The sequence below is a fragment of the Bidens hawaiensis genome, unplaced genomic scaffold (genome assembly GCF_021521415.1).
Source record: "Bidens hawaiensis isolate Kalapana, Puna unplaced genomic scaffold, B.hawaiensis_p1.1 tig00000237_1, whole genome shotgun sequence".
Classification (NCBI taxonomy): domain Eukaryota; kingdom Viridiplantae; phylum Streptophyta; class Magnoliopsida; order Asterales; family Asteraceae; genus Bidens; species Bidens hawaiensis.
The window spans coordinates 7,384,657-7,400,354 of NW_027491021.1; the positions used below are offsets into that span (position 1 = coordinate 7,384,657).

The window sequence follows — 15,698 nt, forward strand, 5'->3', positions numbered from 1 at the left end:
TAACAAGTCACGAGTATCAATTATCTATTACTACTACTTCATACATCTACGTTAATGAACCCTTCAACTAACGGGGGTCCGGGGGCAGCGCCCCTGGTAGCGGGGTCTAGGGGCGGCAGGCCCTAGTACGGTCCAAGGGGCAGAGCCCCTGGCTGGTAAAACCATTCGCGTGAAACATGAATCGGGTTACATTTTACAACGATTCGCATCGCATGGAAAAACCATTCGCATGGAACCATTCGCTTCGCATGGCTGTGCGATGCGAATTCTGTTTCATGCGATCAGAATGCCTTTTCTTCGTTTTTACCATTTTGAAGCCATTTTTGCTCCATGACTCTTCCTTATGGCCCGATTTTAGTCTTTTTATGGGTTTTGGGTCGTACCAACTTTGTCTACCCGTGTTTTACAAGGTCCGAAAATCACCTTTCCATCTTATATTGGACCCGTTTGCTTACAACTCATAAAGTCTATATTTTTCTTACATCTTACAGCCCGATCTATCATTATATCAGATTGCATGTCCAATCCAACCTTAAAACTTAACCTTTTTTAGCCAAATCTCACCTTTCGGTTGCGAGTTCGAGTTCGGATCTGAACCACCCGTGGATCTGGACGTGCTCTTTGTTGTTTGATGGTGTTTACACCCGAGATTCGTTCTTCCTTGGTTCATATTTGGATCCGGGTATTAGAGAGAGAAAGAGCGTGTGTGTTCTTGAGTGTGAGTGTGTAGGAAGGATGGAGATGGTGAAATGAGGAGTGGTTGGGGGAATTTTGGGGTTTATATATGGGGTCCATGAGCCCTATGACCCTATGGCCCATAATCCTCTCTTAACCATTCCCAAGCCCAAACCTAATCATAATCCAAACACTAACACACAATTAAGCTAACACAATATTCTTAATTTATTATTAACAAAAGTAGGGTGTTACACTAGTGATGTCCCCCTTCCAGTTACTATGTACCCGTCAAAATATAATTTTGTTAACATTACTTCCTCAAGAAGTAACGCTTTTTGAAAATCTTTGTGAATGCTTTAATAATCTTTTCAAGGTTAAAAGGTTATAGCCTTGACTGAGTCTAAGCTATTCATAACACTCTTGACATAACTTAAACGTAGATCCTACCTTAGTGGACACTCGAGAATGCTAATAATAAGAAAAGAGTGACAACTTGGTTGGTAGGGTTTCGATACTAGCACGCTTAAATGATCAACAAAGCGTCGGGACTTCGATCTTTACACGAATTCCAAGAAAACGGGGTGTCAGCATGTCGTAGTGATCGGGCACATTTCCCTAGGTTAAGTGTGTGTGAATGAAGGTGATTTTTTGGATGAAAATGGCTCAATCCCATCACTCCCCTTTTATAGCCAAAACTGGCTTCCTTCGCATAGCGCGAAGGACAAAGTCCTTGTCTGTTCGCGTCGCGCGAAGCAATACTTTGCCACCTAATGACACGTGGCCCGTAGAATCGTGCCACATGTAGACACGTGGTTGGACACGCGTATCCGATTACTTAACGAGATTTCGCGTAGCGCAAAGGATTACTTCGCGTAGCGCTAACTAGCTTAACTTCGATTTTTGTGATGTTTACTTCAGTCGCACGAAGGAAAAAATTGTTGCTTCGCGTCGCATGAAGGGATAAAATCAGAATTTTTATTTTAAGTCCCTAATCCTTTGATATTGGCAATTTCGGCAACATTTTATGTTGGAAATTTTTTTCGAGGTGTTACATTTAACTAAAGTTATGTTGAGGGTTTGCAAATAATTCCGTTTGTATACTCGTGTGTGTTTTTGAACCAACAATAATTCAACAAACAATAATCGAGTTGGATAAATAGGTATATCACAAAATCTCATACCCGTAAAAAATTTTATAAGCAATCCCATACCCAGTCCATTGCATGACCTATACCCATACTAGATGTTTCGAGTATATACTCATACAGGTCACGTTTCATTTTCATCCCCACTTTCAGTCTCATATCCAACCCACGCCTATTAATTTTTGGGGCCAAACTCAAGTATAAAATTTATTGGGTATAAGTCGGGTTCTAGGCTCGAATAGGATCAGCTTGAAACATGTTCGTTCAAACGCGTTCAACATTTTTTTTGGCAGAGATCAGGTTAGGTTGAAACTTGTTTATAAGGGATAAGTTCAGTTTGGGCTTAAAACCGGCTAGTAAACTTTAACTGATTTCGACAAAGGTTCTCATACCGATTACAAATTAGGATTTCGAGATCGGTGCAAACCAAGTCTCTCAAGCCAGTTGTTTCATTGTTTTTGTACATATAATAAACTATCTACTACCTACACATATACTATACTGTTATAATTCTCTACTTAAAATTGGTTTCATATAAAGCGTCCCTTGAATCCAATGATCGTACCACTCATTCAGTATGGATTACTTACTTTTTTCATGTTTCAGTTTGACCAAAACCGGTAATCTGATATGATTATAACCGAGTACACTAGTTCTGGCTCGGTTTGTCGATTTTGTGGTTCCATACATGGTTTTAGTAACTTGTGTGTAATTTCTTTTTACACAAAACCAAAGCTTCAAAACCAAAAAAGGAAACAAAAAATAATTGAAAATTGAACTAAATATATGCAATATGTACAATTTACAAACACTAGCATCCAAGAACTGAGTACAACATTCAAGTCAAACAACATTCACATACAAAAGTCAATTAAGAAGCGGCGCGCATACTCTACACATAGCCGCTGCTTTAATCATATTGGATTTAGCAGCATCAAGCAACGGGTCCGCCTCAAAAGCTTTATTAAAACAGAATTTTGCTTCTTCCCACCGCCTTTCAGCAACAAATACAAGCCCTAGATTATTATATGCAGGGGCATAACCGGGCTGCAGATCCAATGATTTAGTAAACATAGCTTTTGCACATTCATACTGCTTTCGTTGTCTGTAAAAGTTTCCCAAATTACAAAATATTGTGTGGGCCTGTTCGGGCTTTGCCAACGATAAGGCCCGTTTATATACTTCTTCAGCTTGTAAAGATGATGCATCCAATAGTTGCAGAGCAATACCTGGTGTGATGTTGCAGTGTTATATAATTTTTGTGGTTTAAATTAATATAAATATTATAGGAAATACCTAGATTTGACCAAGCGTATGAACATTCTCTGTCACGAGCAACTGCTTCTTTGAGGTATGTTTGGGATGTTTTAAAGTCTTGAATACAAAGACTGTGAAGCCCGAGTTGATGCCACTGGACTGGATCATCAGGGTCCTCTGATATCGCCTGAAATACCAAATGGGCCCACAAAATTTAGATGCTTCCATATAAATTTATTCATTTTCTTTTAGATAAAATTAGAAGCTCAAAAGTGAAAAGCCACCTGCTTTAAACTGTGAAGTGCTCTTTCTTCAACCTCCATTAACTCATTTTGTTCAATCTTAAACCCTGCTGAAATTTCATGCTGGGCCTTGTGAACCATGGCAAGCCCGGCCCACGCTATGGGCAGCCCAACTGCAAGTGAGTCCCCTTCTTTTAAAATCGAAGCCATTTCGTTTCCGGCCCAAGAAAGCTGTTCGCTAGGGTTCTGTGACCTTTCAGCTTCCCTGATCCGATGAACAGCAATCGCATATCGAGTTGCCAAACAATTGGACTCCAATTTTGCGGCCTGCAATTAACTCAAAACTGAATAAATGTAGCATTTGTTTGACAAACTGATTACAGAAAAAGACGATGATAACCTTCTCTAAACACTTGCCAGAGTGTCTATGATCACCAGCCATGTAATATGCATTAGCAAGATTAGTCCAAACATGTGCCGCTTTTGGGTCGGCTTTTGCAGCGGCTAATAAACATTTTAGCTACATTAACTGCTGTGTTTCTATCTAAACACGCCTCATTGTCACCATTAGCCCCTGCGCCTAAAATTGGAGCCCTTGATGTCATTAACAGTTTAAACAGCGAGTCTACTTAACAAGTTTATATCTCAACAATAATTAACACACCTGCAACTACAGAACCATATTTACACAAAAGAAGGGCAGCATAGTTGATAAAAACAGAAGGGTGATTTTGGTCTTTTAAGATCAGGTCTTGAAAACATTTTGCTGAAAGTTCCAAGTTTCCGCTGGACGGCAAGTATAAAAGTATGTGTGTAAGTTATAGGAGTGAAAACAAGCCGAGCCGCTCGTGAGCTACTCAAGCTCGGATCGATAAAAAGCTCGAAACAAATTGAGCTTTCATGAGCACGACCTGAGTCCAAGCATCAAATAAAGTTTGTTAACTTATCGAGCTGGAGCTCGAGCATTTGAAGCTCGTTTAGGCATGTTGAGCCTTAACGAGCCTTGTGAATTTTTAAGTTTTGCCTCTTTTGGATTTCTATGTATTAGTTTTACATTACTCAGTCGAGCTTGAGCCGAGCTTTGGCTCGTTAAGGTACTACACGAGCTCGAGCCGAGCTTAGGCATATTTAAGATTTTTCTCAAAATATATAAAAATAAGTAAACATGTATATAAATTAATTAATAAATAATAAGCATGCCGAGCCCGAGTTTAAATAAGCAACCCACGAGCCAAGATCGAGCTTTTGAAAAAGAGCTCAAAACGAGCCGAGCTTGAGATCTGGTAAGTCAAAACAAGCAGAGCTTGAGCCTAGTTGAGCTCAGACTCGGCTTGTTTACATAGAATTACTAATTCACCCCTGTTTAAACATGAGGTTCTTACTTTTGAAGATGAGCCATTCCGAGGTTACCAATGCAATCCAGGTTTTCAGGGACAACCGCAAGTAGAGATGAAAGTACTGATATAGCACTCTATAAGCAAACAATAACGGTGGATCGTAAACAAGATTGTGTTTGCGATGAGGCCAGTAACGGAAAAGAAATTGTTTTTACCTGCAAATGGCCTGATTTAAGTAGCAATACGCCTATAGTGTTCCAGACAGATGCTTGCCTAACATCAGATGCCATTGACTCGTTTAACTCGCAGAGAACTTCTTCAAGCTCCTTACCCTCTAATTCTTTTCCTGAACCGTATTCTTCTGAACTTCCAAGCAAAATACACTGCAAGTTTACGTAAACAGATGATAAATTAATAACTGTAAGAAGAATATGTTTTCTGAAATAACAAAGATGTAGTGTACCTGCGCATGATGAGTCTGGATTAAAGAGAGTAAATCGGGCCTGTCGATATCTTCATCACTACGAAGCAAGACTTCTTCTGCTTTTTCATATGCAGAAACCGCCTAAATAAATCCTTCAAAGTTAGTGCAAAGATATAAGACCAAATAAGTTATTAAGTGCAAGAACCTAATTCCTACCTTCTGCGGCTGTCCCATTCTTTGGTACATCTGGCCTAGTATAAAATGAACATGTGCATTTTTAGGCATCTTTCGTGCAACATGTACCAAACCCTATAAATATTCAAAGAACCAGTCATATCACACATACATACTCGTAAACATTTTTCATTCTATAAAACAATTTTATTTCAACAAAAATGTGAACTCACTGCTTTAAGGCTGCTGACTTTTTCCTCACGAGACGACGGGGCACCTGGACCATTATGATCGCCTTCAGCATCGGCACCACAATCGATGGGGAACTCCATCTTACTGATTCGTGAACGGGGTTTGCCAAGTTTTTTAGATTGTTTACTTTCTAGTTCAACTGTATCCCTATCTTTGCCAACAAAACTAATCTTGTCTTGATTGTTTTCTTCATTACTCAACCTACACAACATATATAAGTTATAACCACCTCTATCGCACACATATGATATTATTGAGTAGTAAATGCATTTTAGTATTAGCCTAGATATATTTATGGAATATATCGCATTTGATATATTTTTGGAATACCCCGAAGCTGATTCGGGAGGTTTTCTGGATTCACGGAGATCAATCTTGGGCTATTGCGTATTCTTGCAGGATAATTTAATTTCTTGATCTTCAAAACGAAAACCGACTATTTCTCGATCCAGTCCTGGACGCAGAAGACCCGTGTGCGCGGGGGGGGGGGGTATAAATGTTGTTGCAGAAACCTCATGGCTGCGCAATCTTCTTGTCGAGCTGCATGCTCCGTTACACAAGGCTACGATTGTGTATTGCGACAACATTTCAGCTATAATACTTATCTGAAAACTCGTTTCAACATCAACGAACCAAACACGTTGAGACTGATATCCACTTTATTTGTGAGAAGGTCTGCTTGAGCCACGCTTGTGTTGTTCATGTTCCAGTCGTGTTTCCGTACACCGACATCTTCACCAAAGGGCTCTCTCAGCAGTTGTTTGAAAGTTTCCGGTCCAGTTTGAGTATCCGTCCTACTCTTGCTCAAACTGCAGGGGACTATTTGCCTAGATACATTTATGGAATATATCGTATTTGATATATGATATAAGTAGGAAACCGTATCCAATAGTAATTCATCCCGCGATAATCGGATCGTTTATTCAATAGTAAGCATCAAAATTTCAATACCATAAATACTTTTACTTAAAATGATATTACTCTCAACATTCAAAATATAAAAGAACAATCTACAATATTCTCACCAAAGTTCAAACTAGGGATCTGTGGATGACAATGTAACCCGAACCCGATGAAAAACCCAAAACATTTGAGACGAGCAATGCCTGTCCCATTAGGGCATGAGACGGGTTTGAAGTTACTTTTAAAATTTCACGGTTCCGGGACAGGTATAGAATTTTGAACATGCTTGATTACCCGATAACATAGCCCCGTTTACCCGATTATATACCTGTAAAACCCGACATAATTTTCTTTATTTAGTTATTTTAAATAAACATGGTAATCATTTTTTGTAATTGACGTTGTAATTGATTGATTAATTATATTTTTCTTTGTCAAAACTCTATAGATACCCGACCGGTTTTGGGCGTGTATAGCGTATACCCAACAGGTTGGGTATTTTTAATAGACTAGCGGGTATACTTGAAACCCGTGTACCTGACGGGTTTGAGACAAGATTTAATAATAATAATCGAGTAAGCGGTTGTAATTACCTAAACTAAACCCGACCCATTGTCATCCCTAGTTCAAAACCCAATTTAGTGAAGTTAAAATACACTCAATTAGCATCCAAATTACAGAAAATAATAATAATAATAATAATAAGAGAGACCTGGTGAAAGAATCAAGGGTTTCGGTATCGGTAGGAGGGTCAACGTTGAGGTCAGCTATTACTATCTTAGGTCGTGACGGCGGCATCGAGCTTTCCTCCGGTACGGCGGTGGCCGGCGGTGGTTGGGACATGTTATTAGGTGTAGTGGTTGGAGGCTGATAGTGTAATGTTGTCAATAGTGATCATTTATATACTCTTCCATTGTATGTAAAAATTATCTCTTTCCATTTTCAGATTATTTTCTTTTCATTTTAAAATTATATTTTTAATAAAATAATAATATAAAAAAAATTTTGAGGTGTGAATATAATCAAAAATAATAAATGACCATGTTCTTAACTCGTCATTATTATTATATTAATATGTTTATAACTTAATTACTACCGGCCATCCGGCCATCCCACTTGACTTGTGTACATTAATGGGTTAGCTGGTCGTGTTTGAGTTACACAATATTTTAAGTGTGTTTGAATTTAGATTAATATTTTTAGACAAATAAACGTATAGATCATGCTTAAGTTAAACAATTCATTTTTTCAACCTGAAACAATTGATAGTTGTTAGGAAAAGAAGATTTAATATATTTGTGTGTTTTATTTATTATTTTGATACGAGTTTTTTTAGTCAAATTATGTTGATGTGATTTTCCATATATTTTCTTTGCTCAAGGGAAAACAAGTAGAAATTAAGTAAAATCAGTTGTAATTTTAAATTTCTTTTTGTATTACCAATCTCTCTATCCAAACAAGCAGGATCTAGATTTAAAACTAATTACAATCTTTGGCACCATGGTTTTTAGTAATAAATGTTCATGTCCAGTGGTATAATCGTGTTATACTTACTGTCCAGGTACCTATTACTTATTACCTATATTGGTTTAGGTTTTTACTAATATCGGGTATATCCGTTTTCAGTCTTACATGGTTCAAATTTACTTGTTCAAATGTACATTAAAACCGACTTAAAATACTACTACACATCTAAAGATTCTATAATTTGAATAATGTTGAATTTCTAAGAATCACAGATATAATTATTCTACTTTTTAAGACTATGAACCAAACTAATACATTTAGATTCGATGCAGGTAAACAAGTTCAAATAATTCTACAAATGTCATCTAACATCATACCCCCATCCCAAACCCACGAAAACTTTTAAAACTAAATACATATCCGGTCTTATACCCTAATACCTCTCAAATGTTTCGGTTTCCACTCCGGTTCAGGTTCTTTTTCACCCCATTACTTACAACCACCCCTAGAAATCCATACACCTTAATTCCTAGACACAATTACAACCAGAAAACTTACATACCAATCAGATTAAAAAACCAAAAAAGAACCATACAACATTTTCCTTCACAAATATAAGTGTGTAATGAAACAACAAAACATTCTTTAAACCTTGTGAACCAACCTGTTGAAGCTACTCTTTAACATTAAATTATCAGTTACAAAGTTGTCTACAAAATCCATGTTTTGAGGACCGAACCCGTCTCTCCATGTTCATCCAGGTCAGGTTTTCAAACAGTGAAACGGGCTCTTACAGAACAAGACGAGAAAGCTCAAGCCCGAGGATCATCTGTTTCCAACTGCATCCGACCCACAAGCCGGTGACCATTTCTTCTTGTTCTTCCAAAACTCATCTTTCTTTGCTTTCTTCTTAACCTTGACCAAACCCAACCTACTACTAATTATACCCATAATCGCACTCTTATCCTTCTTATTCTTCGTAGCAGCTTTCACATCCAAAATCGCTCTTAACTTATGATACGATTTAGCATCGGGCACTTGCCCGCTTTTCACCATTTGTTTATGATAATAAAAGGCCCTCTTAAAATCACGAACACGAACATAAGCATAAATCATGGTGGAATAACTAACCGAATCAGGTTTTAATTTTAGCGCAACCATCTCCTTCAACAACTGTGGCAATTTACTTTCTTGCCCTCCACGCGCGTATGCGTTTATCAGCATATTATACGTCATAACAGTCGGCTGAAAACCGATTTTCCCAAATTCGCATATCACGTCACGTGCTTCGCTATACATACCTTGTTTAGCAAACCCGTCAACCAAAATATTAAACGTGACTCGCGTTCCTTCGATTTTATCATTAATCATCGTTTTCCATATTCTCATTAACGACTCAGCGTCACCAGCTCGTCTGAACGCATCCAGTAAAGCCGTGTAGGTTTCTATTGACGGTTTTACCCCTTCACGTAACATGTTTTGAAACGCCATGTCAGCTTTCTCATGCCACCCGCTGATTGAATATGCATGTATCAAAGCTGTGTAAGAATGGGACGTCGGTTTTATACCATTTTTTTTCATCTTCAAGAACGCATCAGCCGCCATGTCACTCATTTTCTTATGGCGCCCGTAAGCACTTATTAAACAAGTATATGATTTAACATCGGGTTTTAATCCCGTCTCTTCCATTTCTATTATTAATCTTTCGATTACCTCCGGTTGCATTCTACGACTGTATGCTTCCATTAATATATTGTAAGAAGCCGTTGTGGGAACAATCCCCTTTGATTTCATTTCAGCAAATAAACCCTCGGCTTCTTTAATTAGATTTGATTTGCTATACGCGTTTATAATTGTGTTGTAGATGATTGCATTAGACGCGATCCCTTTTTTCTCCATTTCTAATTGGATAATAAGTGCTTCTTTCTTTAAACCCTCGTCGCAAAATGATTTAATTAGCGCGCCCATGACTTCTAAACTCCATTTAAGTCCTCTGATGTTCATCATTTCAAAAAACTCCCACGCGTCTCTTGCACTGTTGCCCTTTTTTCTCATGATTGTGATCATAATAGAACACGTTACATGATCCGGTTCAACGTTGTCTTGTTCCATCTTCTCAAATAATCTCCAAGCATCATCGTATCTATAACAAAAGCCCGAAATTCCAAATTAAATAAATAATATCTTAACAAAAACATTGTTAAAAAATTTGTGAAATTCCCTAATTAAAGATGAGGAGCCGATCCAAGAGTTAGCAGACTCTTATATGGACCAGCTTGGTAGAGAAAAGCAGAGACATAAAGAGTCCAAACTTAAAAAGGGCATAACTTTGGCTACAAGTGGAATGATGGGCCCCACTACCAGTCATCGGAAAGGTCTCGATGACACGGATCCTGTGGCAAAGTTGTCAGACCCAATTTCCATCATTTAGGCCACCATTCCACCAAAAAAGACTCTTGCAACATATAAAATTAGCTTTACGCGTTTTCTAGCTGTCTAATTAACTTAGGTTCTTACTTAATGTATTCATATCAGTCTTCCATATTTGTTTTGTAAGTTCAAATTTTTAGCAAACAGACACTCAGAATTTCAATAGCATATCTTCTTCTTAAGAATAATTTTCTCAGTTATCATTTCCTAGCTTCTCAAAATCAAGAATTGGTAAAGTATGTAACTTTACAACATTTTACGTATATCTCGATAATCATTCATATGAACTAGTGATAATCTAATGCTAGGTAACAGTGTACTAGACAATAAACATAAAAACAAATACCTCCCACAACACGCAATAGCCGAAATAGCCGAATTATACACATGAACCTGCTTAAACTCCACCGAATCCGGTAAATTCCCAAACAAAATCATAACCTTGTCACCCATTCCCGCCCTCCCTAACACCGGAAACAAAGCCGAATATGCCCACGGCGTAACCAACGAAACCTCCTGCAAACGCATCCACTCAAAGAAATACAAACAACACATTACCAACCCATCTTCTTGACCCATTAACCCCAACACCTCAACACAATCTCTCTCACTTAACTTCGCTTCATACCCGCCTAACACCTCGCCTAACGTCACATTCTTGTCTAAACGCCTCGCAATTTCAACAATTTCATTCGCAATATTATTTCCACCCACAAATTCATTTCCGGGTTTTTCAGGGTTTTCGGGTTCGGTGAGGTTAATGTCTGGGATTGGGAATTCTTGGGTTTCGGGCTGTTCGGGTTCGAGTTTGTCGGAGAGGTGCCAGGCGGAGCGGCGATTCTTTTGGAGGGTGAATTTGCCTTCGTGAGGTGGGTCTGGGTGATGGGTATTGGTTTGTGATTTGAAGAATTGGTGAATTGGGTCGGTGATGGGTTGGATTTTGTCGGGTTCGGGTTCGGGTTCGGGTTCGGGTTGTGGGTCTTGGAAGAATGGAAGGAAGATTGAGTTTGAGGATGAAGGGTTTTGATTTGGGGGTTTAGTGGCGGAAAGTGTGATGTGGGTTTTGGGTTTTGAGAGATGGGGTTTGTGGCGGTGGTGAAAATGGGCGGAGGATGGTGGTGGAGTGAAGAACGATGACGGTAAAGGATGGTGGTTGACGGTGACGGTGACGGTGACGGTGGCGGTGACGACCATTGTTACGCCGTCTTTGAGCTTCAAGCTCCTCTGGGGGCTTTCAAGGCTCACTCATTTTAAATTTTTAATGATAAAGTTTGAAAAAAATTCCAGATTAATCTCAAATCATTCACTAGTCTCAGCCTCACTAATTAATATTTGCTAGTCAGGCAGTTTATCGGTCAATGGTGTAATCTGACCAAAATCTTGATTAGCTGGGCTTTTTCGGCGTTTTCTGTTGAGCTTTCGGTCAAAATCGACGGTTTTCAACGAGATTTCGGCCAATTTCAGCGGTTTTCAGTGAGATTCCGACCAATTTCCGGAACAGCGTGACTTTCCAATTCAAAGAGTGCAATGGCCTAAACACAAAAAGAAGGTCATTGTTCTAAAATTAAAATATCATGGAAAAAAGGTAAATATGATAAAATGGGTTAGTAGGGTCGGACGAGTTAACGTGATAGTGTTCAATTAGGTTCGTAAGACAACGAAACCTAAACATCTTATGTTATAACAAAAAAAAAAAACCTAACCCTAGCCCTTGTGAAGCTGGCGATCGGCAGAAGGAACAAAGAACAAGACCACCGATTTTCCTTTTTGCAGCCAATTCTAAGTCTTAGAACTTCAATTCAAGGTATGTACTACGATTCCCCAAGTCTTTTACACGTTAATTGGTCCTCATATTGCGCGTATTGATCGAAAAACATCGTGTTGTAGGCTAACCGGGTGGCTGACCAATTGAGCTTTTCCGTGGCTGTTTCGAGTGAGGTTTTTGCATCAACATCCCACTAGGTATGACATGTACATCATATTATAATTTCATGGCCAGTGGAGGTGTTTAGGTCGGTCAATCGATTTTAGTTCGAAAACTAGGGTTTATCGGGTGTAGAATTTCAAATTGTTGAGTTTGATGCGATAATTGATCGGGTGACCAACCGAATCAGTTTGTACAGTCCTAGGGGGGTTTAAGGGCTGTGGAAAAATTATTTTTTTGATGCTCGGGGCTGTTGGGGTTAGTGCTTCGTCAATCGAGTCGGCGGTGCGCGAATTTTCGTTTAAACGTTAAAGTAAGAGTTGTAAAAAGGAACCGTCAACCCTATCAACTCGGGTGCCATAATCTTGATGAATGAAAAGATTTAAAATGGAATTTGGTCCATTCGGGGCTGATTCGTTAATAAATGGTTTTAAGGTTTATTGCACGCGCATTCAACCCGATTTGACTATCTTTGGGCCTTGGGCCAAGTGTTGGGCCTTGGGCCAAGTTGTTGGGCCTTGGGGCCAAGTATTGGGCCTTGGGCCAAGTGTTGGGCCTTGGGCGTCCCATTAGGCAAGAGTGTTCTTACGGTCTAGTTTAGTAACGTGTTGTGTATAATTTACAGGCCCTTGCTTGTTATTGTGCACTTAGGGATTCCTAGCTCGTTGCAGGTGTTCGATTGATTTCAGGTGAATTCATGATGCCCCTTTTTAACTCTTTTAACTTTTGGGCTAGCATGCACACCTAAGTGTTTTCCTACTTGATTAAATGTTTTAAACGATTTATATAGGCTTGCTAGCATATGGTAGGCCTTGGGATGTTATATATATATATATATATATATATATGTATGTATATACATTATTGCTTGGCCTATATCTGGCGATGTTGTAGTCGTTTCGACTACTGATGTTGTGTATGCCTACTTTGTGTTTGCATGCACTGATGTTACGTGTTTGGGCTGTACGTTTGCTCGACCCTGATGTTATACGTGGATGTTATATATATATATACTGTGATATATATAGAGATGTAATTGAAAGGATGTTTACATATACATTTTGTATATGTATGTATGAGGATGTTTAGTTCTCGGTAATGAGGATTTGATGGATGTACCCTTTTACTTTTTAAAACTTTTGGTTTGACTATCTTAACTATCACTACTGATGTTATTTACTTAAAACTTGAACTCACTCAGCTCAAGCTGACTTTGTGTGCATGTTAGTGTGAGTTTCAGGTTAGGAAGAGGATGCCTTATCGCTTGGACATGCACGAAGCTACTTGGACGGTGAAGGGCATACGGGAACTGAAGTTTTACTATTAAACATTTATTATTAAAAGTTTTTATTTAAAGATAACTATGTTGATTTTGGGCAAAATTCCCGGGTTTTGGGACCTTATTTTATTATTTATGTTTTCCGCTGAATTATACTCTGAGATGTTTGTTTTAATGGAAGAAACTGTTTTCAAGTTTAATTATTTTATTAAGTGTTATGTATGATTAACAGTCTGTGGGGTTCCCGGGGTTCGGGGCCTTACATGTGAATGCAGTTCGTAACTGAGATTCTTCATCTAATAGTACCTGCCAGAAACCACTTTTGCAGTTGAAACTAGAAAATATGGTTTTTCCTTTTAAGAGGGTTAGTAATTCTTGCATACACGGAAGATTATGATTATCTCCTATTGTTGCTGAAAAACCGCTTTATAATTTACTACCATTCGCTTTTTTCCTCTTCTTTTTTCAGCTTCACTTTCAACTAGAAACGTTGGTGACATATGAGGTGACTTAATTGAAACAATTAATTTTAGCTCAAGTAACTCTTTAATTTGTTTGCTAAACTCCTCTCTATCTTGTGGACTGTATTTCATTGGTTTTACCCTGATTACAGTCTTAGGATCTATTAGTTTTATTGACGCTTTCATCCAGTTTTTGGATTTTTCTGGGTCAATGGGATTTTCTGAGCATACTTTTTCAAGTAGTGCTTTTTGATATTTTTGTATTTCTATGAAATATTTTTCTTCTGGTTTTATAACTTCTTGAGTTATATTAGTACCAGGTATTTGCTTTATTTTTGAATCTTTTTTCATTGACTCAAGAAAATCGGGGTTCCCAACACGAAGTGCTTTGGTTATTTTCTTAATCAGAATCATTTCTTGATTAAGGTGAAAAGATATTATGTCTAACCATTGTGTAAAGGGTCCATAAAGCTGACAGAAATTATTTCCAATGAGTAAATCTATTCCTGATTCCTGCTGATAAATGGTAGGAATAGGAAATGGTTTTCCTGAAAAGTAAACTATAAGATTTTTACAAACCTTATTTAGTTTGATTGTTTCTTCATTAGCTATAGTTACTTTAATGTCCTTGGGTGTGTTTTCCCAAAGTTCTTCAGGGATAACGTACTTACTTGCTAGACAGAGGCTTGTTCCGGTATCAACATAGTAATGTAAAGTTATCGTTTTATATCCTTTTAGAAAAAATTTTCCTTTGATATAAATAGAGTTGGGATTGGTTATATTAGCATAGACCAATTCCTCTTGTTTTAAAATATTTTGACAAAAATGTAATTTGCCTAATTCATTTTTTTCTCGCTTATGAGTTGTAGTCATTCTGAGTCAGTAGAATCGTCAGAAGAGTCGTATTTGACTGTTAATGAATATACCTGAGTATACCCATCGTAAATGTTTTCAGAAGGAAAATATCCTTCTTCTTCAGCTTCTAAAATGAGCTTTGTTTTTTCTGGGAATTTTTTTCGGTTAGGACATTCGTTGGCATAATGTCCTTCAGAACATATCCAACATCTGCATTTTTTCTTTCCTTGCGGACAGATTTTTGGTTTTTCTTTTGAAAAATATTTACCTGACGTAAATTTTTTCTTCTTGGTTTTCCAGAACCTTCTTTTTGTTTTATATTTTCTATTATATTTCTTTTTGAAGTATTTTTTATCTTTGGGTGGGTCACATCCAAAGGATAATTGAGGTGTTTCAGTTAAAGTACTGCAACATTTTTTGTAAAATCTTTTTAACTGTTTTTGTTTATTGGAGAAATCACAATAGACGGCTATTTCTTCTTTAACAATTCTTGTAGCAAATCCGAGGGAATGCATAGTAAAAGAATTCTTTTCTTTATTCCATCTTTCTTTGGCTTTTTCTCCTACTATGGGGATTTTCATTAAGTAGGCTTCTATCCAGGAATGATATTCACCCGTACTTAATTTGTACAAGTTTTGCTCAAATAAGCAAGTGAAATCGTCTAAAAGACATATATCACATAATTGTGCTTTCGTAAGATTTTGTCTTGCTTTTTCCAGCAATTTTTGATTTTCTTGATCTTTATTTGTAAGAAAATCAAGACCTAAAAACATCATATACATGGCGTTTATTAGTTCGTCAAAGAGATCTATACCATTCATATTTTCATTCCAGGTTGTACTTTAATGAAATCTTGAATAATTCCGGAAG

General features: G+C 37.7%; 2 pseudogenes across 2 annotated transcripts; both read right to left on the bottom strand.

The window, feature by feature from the left end:
- Window positions 1-2,676: 2,676 nt before the first annotated feature.
- LOC143606861 (uncharacterized) lies at window positions 2,677-7,258 on the bottom strand (annotated as a pseudogene). The gene is made up of 11 exons (XR_013148836.1): window positions 7,125-7,258; window positions 5,491-5,710; window positions 5,300-5,392; window positions 5,123-5,224; window positions 4,875-5,042; window positions 4,705-4,793; window positions 3,987-4,108; window positions 3,723-3,902; window positions 3,365-3,649; window positions 3,120-3,267; window positions 2,677-3,052 (listed from the first exon to the last, which is right to left on the bottom strand). The product of XR_013148836.1 is annotated as an uncharacterized LOC143606861 (transcript).
- A 1,309-nt stretch (window positions 7,259-8,567) lies between these two features.
- On the bottom strand, window positions 8,568-11,503 carry LOC143599631 (pentatricopeptide repeat-containing protein At5g50280, chloroplastic pseudogene; annotated as a pseudogene). Its single transcript, XR_013147330.1, has 2 exons — window positions 10,656-11,503; window positions 8,568-10,022 (listed from the first exon to the last, which is right to left on the bottom strand). The product of XR_013147330.1 is annotated as a pentatricopeptide repeat-containing protein At5g50280, chloroplastic pseudogene (transcript).
- Window positions 11,504-15,698: the final 4,195 nt, after the last annotated feature.